The sequence below is a fragment of the Osmia lignaria genome, chromosome 1, assembly GCF_051020975.1.
Source record: "Osmia lignaria lignaria isolate PbOS001 chromosome 1, iyOsmLign1, whole genome shotgun sequence".
Classification (NCBI taxonomy): Eukaryota; Metazoa; Arthropoda; class Insecta; order Hymenoptera; family Megachilidae; genus Osmia; species Osmia lignaria.
In genome coordinates this window covers 9464938-9470703 of record NC_135032.1, presented here as the reverse complement: position 1 = coordinate 9470703, position 5766 = coordinate 9464938, and positions in this window count along the sequence as shown.

The following is a 5766-nucleotide window of genomic DNA, read 5'->3' as shown; positions in this document are numbered from 1 at the left end:
AGGAATTTGGATATTTTTCTACACATGGAGGGTGTTCCCTTCATGATGATACCATGGACATCCGAGTTTATCGGAATTCTCTTATCTTGCAGAAAGCTTACTAAATTGATTCTATCCTGGTAGAACCTATCGCACTCCCATATAACGTGATTCAAAGATTTCCACAGAGGCAGTTTTTATTATTGTTGGTTTTTCTCTTTTAAGAAGAAAAAGTTTTTTCATTCTTTTACAAAAACCATCGACGTACGTATTAAGTTTCTTTTTCGAGGCACAAGTCAAGAGGGTGCAGCTGTGTCCCTTCTTGGCTTATTTAGACAACGAATAGGACCGATAGAGTCTATGGGTACGTGACGAATTCTTCGTCACTGACCTGTTTGTAGTCTGACTGTTTCTTTCAAGCTGTACGGACGTGTCCTTCCACGTGCTTAAATAAAGAGTTTATTTAAAGTATTTTCTTCAATTTTTATTTTTGTTTCACCACCTATTTCCAATAATTATCAACCAGGTTCTTTCTAAATAGGGATTCCCCTAAGTTAAAATGATTTGCTTTTAACCTATTTATCCTAGTTAAAAACTCCCTTTCTACGCCTCTGGATTTATTGAACCAGGGCTTTCTACTGCCTACATTGTTTTTCTCAGCACTAAAATATTTCACCCCCTTATATTCGCCTAACCTACATGCCCTTTCCGTAAATCTTTTCCATGCCCTTTCCATAACAAATCTCTTTAGATCCCGTTCCACAATTTCACATTCGAAACACTCCTCTCCTCTCGTGGCTTCTCCGGTCTGTAAGCCCGCCTTCTCATTACCCTCTATTCAAACGTGCCCAGGTATCCAAGCAAAACCTACTCTATTTTCCCTTTCGCATCCCACTAACCTACCTTCTCCTACCATCCCACCAACCTCTACCTTTTTTAAAATCTCATGTAACCACGGTAATCCCCTGCCGCATTTCCAATATTAATCATCTTTTTTAGGACACTAGCCGAGTACGTAGCTATGAGACTCTTGATTCCAGCAAATGGCTGTTCGCATATTTCACGGCCTGGAGAATCGCAAAGGCTTCTGCTGAGAAGACAGAAGTGGCTTTATGAAGCGACCAATTTCTGTCCTCCCAGAGCCCTTCTCCTCTTCTTATCGACAAGTCAATTCCGACCACCTCGGCTTCATGTTTTTTAGCCCCATCTGTATAAATCTCAACCACCTCCTGGCTTCCTTGCCTACCCCATAAGCCCTCTATCATTTATTTCCGTTTCCTTTCTCATTCTTCCCATTGCCCACTCCACATTCAAATTCCCATTTTCCACCACAATTCCAAAATTTAGCCATTCTTTTCTTTTAATCTCCTCCTTTTTTACTCTATGAATTAACCCTTCTAACCTATGCCACGCTCCAACTCATGGTGCCATATTTTCTAACCGCTCTTCGTCCCTAACGATCACTGATGAGGAGATGCTTTCCCACACCATCCCCGATCCTTTCAATCTATGCTTAAGAAAAAATCTCTCTACCAGAGCCTCGACTCTGGTTTCCAGGTCCATGATACCCACCTCTACGTTCATAACGTTTATTGACGTTGTAATCCTGTACCCCATCGCCGTCCTTATTCCAGCGTTATGTAACTTTTTTAGTTTCTCCATACCCTTTTTGTTTTCCCAAAAATACGCGATAATTCCATATTCTAACACTGATCTTATCAAGCCTTTGAAAAACACCATCATAGTGTTCGGCTCGATTCCTTTTCGAATTCCCGCTATATATCTTAGTAAGTCCAACCTCTTCTTGACTTTCAAGCATACATAATCTACCTGTTTTTCAAAAGCCAAACTATCATCCAAGATAATACCCAGGAATTTTACCTCATTACAGTTTCCAATTCTATCTTCCCCAACCCATATACTACAAGTTCTTGGTCCCCTAGACCTGCTTCTTGAGAAGTTTATTAATTGTGTTTTCTCAACAGCTAGGTCCATGCTTACCTCCCTCAAACCCTCTATTAGAGCTTCCATGGCTCGATACAGGGTATTCTCCCTCCTTCTTATACTCCCCCCTATTACATACAGAACGATGTCGTCTGCATACAATAAAACTTTTACCTCCTTCTGATTTATTCCCTTAGTGATATCCGCCGTGTAAATATTATATAATAGCGGGCTTAGAACCGATCCTTGGGGGAGACCCCTCTTAGTTTCCCCTCTAACCTCAGACTCATATTTCCTTTTGCATATTGCTTTCCTGTTTTCCAGCCAATTTGCTATATACCTCAAGATTCTGTCAGGACACTTCTTTCTCCTTAAGATTTCCAATAGCTTCCCATGCTTGACTGTCATAGGCCGATTTCACATCCACAAAGGCTGCCAATACCTCTTCCTTCCTTCTGAAGGCTGCCTTCACGTCTGTTGTAATTGTAACAATGTTATCCATAGTTGACCTTCCTTTCATAAAATCGCTTTGGTGTGGGTCCACTATTTCGGCTTCCTCTGTCCACTCCTGGAGCCTTCCTTTAACTAGCCTTTCTAGGGACTTGCCCAGACAATCGATCATAGATATTGGCCTGATAGCCTTCTTTCCTGGTTTGTCTAAGAAACTGACTACCACCTCTTTCCGATTATCTGGTATCTTTCCCATTTTCCAGATCCGATTATACATTGTCAGAAGGACCTCATACATATCCCTATACGCCTTCCTGATAAAAGGGTATGTGATCCCATCCTCCCCTGGACTTGCTGTTATTCTGGATAACATTGCTGAGCTCTCTATAACAGAAGGACTCATTCACTTCGTTTTCCAGAAGGGATTTCCTACCATCCTCCCTTGTATCCAACATTTCCCTTGTCCACGGGAGCTCCTGGTTTGCAGTGTCCTCTTGGACATAGTGTAGTATTTTGCTTCGTCCCTCCTTGCTATCCACGCGCAATTCCAAAGGCTATTTCTTGCATTGAAGTCTCCCATCACAATAGTATCAACCCCTGTCCTGATATTTCCGTCAAAAAGCGCTTCCCAATCACGTTTGGACCAGGGTCCCCCCGGCCTCCTATACGCAACCAAGATATCCATTTCCCTGTTTTCCAGCATTATCGTTATCCCTAAAAATTCTCTGCCTTCCCCCCTCCAAGCTATATTTCTACGTATTCTGTAACTTGTTTTTCCTAACTAAAATCAACACCCCACCTCCTTGTCTATCCTCTCCCAGATCTTTTCTAATCACATTATAATCCGTCACCACCAACCTATCTGAGTTCTTCAGCCAGGTTTCCGTGATTCCGAAAACATGGAACTTGGGTATATACTCCCTAAACTCTACTAATTTTCCTCTAATACTTCTCACGTTCCAAATTCCTAAACAAACCTTACCTCTGTATGAGCCATTGTACTTTTCCTCATAACTCTTACCAGGTCTCTTACTTTTCCATACATTCCATATCCAAATATCCAAACCAGTATGAGTGTTAACATTATTCACGGTTTTTATAGAATAAAGATTACGCATACCTAGAAAAGTATAAAATTTTAATAAAAACATCAAAGTCATATCTGACCACCCATCCACTACACGACACAAATGAATCATCGCCTTATATTTTATAAACACACAAATAAAACTACTAAATAAACTTTCTCGCGTCAAAAAGAAAGGGGAGCCACAAAAGGTGGTTGTCCCAAAATCAGACTTGGTCAAAAACCTCTTGCTCATATATATCATTCTAAGCTCTATCTTCCAAAAAGTTGGAAGTTGGAACAGCCAAACCCGACGCTCCCTCTTCCCAGCGCTCCATGAAGGGGGGTTGATAGACCCCGTTCCGGGCGCACACGTCAACCATAGGGTTATAAAGGCAAATTCCAACACACATCATTACATCGCAAAATTTTCGGATGAAAAGACGGTCTCTCCCACCGTCAAATAATATAAACCATAATGCAAGAAAATTAACACTAACCTTATAATCTGTTACACACTTTGTGAGATTATTCCCTCGTTCTAAAAAGTCCTTTTTTTGTATCGTATCTACCACGCAAAAAATGCAGTTGTTAGATCTCACGTTACTGCACCTGTCTGGGCGAAATCTCATCCTTAAACCTAAATTTGAACAAATGTACCAAAAAACATATTCGCAAAAAACAAACAGAGTTTTTTCCCACATGTTATCCGTATGCATGAGCAGAAAATAAAATAAAAAATAAAACGCATAGGCGGTATAAATGGCCGCAAAACGCGGACTTCCATGGTCTCATACAGACTACAAAAACCAACCGACCTTTTCCAAAAACCACAACCATACCAAAAACATAAACAGAAACATAACCATACATTCCACGCTCTAATTCTCATTCTTATTGTTAGTCGAAAAGTTCGCCATTTCTAATTTTTTTTTATTGTACCCCCCATGGGAAACTCTCCGAAGGCTTTCTTTCTCAAACTTTCCAAACGCTCTACACTTTCTCGTCTTCTCTCTTCCGGTTCTGTAGTGTCTTCCACCTCTTCGTCCAGGTCCCTCCTCCAGGATGATGGACCAGGGGGGCTTTCACAGGTTCCCGCGTCTCCGCCTGTCGTTCTTTCTCTGCATCTCTCGCGGCAGCTAATTGCCTCCTTCTTCTCAATTTGGCTTTAGTTTTTTCTGGGATTGGGACTTCCCAGTCCGGCCTGTGTCTTGTGTTCGATTCCTCCTCTTCTTCCTCTGGCGTCCTTGGCTTATATTTCATCCTCCTGAGTGCGATTTCCACTTCTTTCTCATATCCTCTTTCAAAAACCAGGTTAAAGAGTTCCGTTAGGAATTCTCCTTCCCTTCTCTGCTTCAACTGGTCTGCTGTGTGTCTGTTCGCTCGCTGTTCCATTTTACTGAGCCTTTTTATGGCCGCTTCTTCCAATTTCCCGTAGCCAAAAGTATATTGCGTTTCGAAATCCTCTTCTGGGTCGAATTCGGGCTGCAGTTGAGTGTAGCGGTTCTCCCATCTTTCCTTTTCCATCTCGATAATCTTTCTCCTTACTAGGATTTCCCTAATTTTAACTGGGTCGTCTTCTACTATTCGAGTTCTTGCTCTCCCTCTTCCTCTGGGGGAGGAGCATTAATATTCGGTCTCATGCTCTCCACTACCTTCTCCCATCTTCTATCTTCCGTTTCTACAGGAGCTATTTTGTCCTTAGCAAATTTTATCGATTCCAACTCCTCTTCCAACGGGACCTCCTTTTTCTCCCAAAATTCCCTTGGTTTGGCCGCCAAGGCTGGGAAGTCTCTGGATCCTCTGTCTTTATCCTCTATAATATCGTCAGATATTCCTTTTTCACCCAACTGCTTGTAGACGATATCTCTGGCGGTAGCATACGCCAGGTTGCGATAAGCCATAACCTTTTTGATGGCTTTTTCCCTCTGGAACTTTCAGCATTCCCTTAGCCTTTTTGTCACAGGCTCCATGCTCGTTTTCCAAACACTTTATACATCTTTTGTACTTATTCCGGCACTGAATTTGGACATGGCCGAACGCAAAGCATCTAAAACATTGTTTTACTGCTTCCACGTAGGAGTACACCCTCACACCTACGTGCCCATGGCCTATTTTAAGTTCTGTGGGCAACTGGCCCCCTTTAATAGTAACTAGGATGGCCAAACCGTCCACCCATTCAGCTTTTCCATCTTTAACCACTCGTTTCCTTAATTTCTCAAAAGTCAATTCCCCCTGGCCTGGCATAATTGCCTCTTCTAGCTCTGACACGGACTCTTCCCAATCTGTGATCACTCCCTTCCGCACTCTCTTTCTTTCTGGGAGGT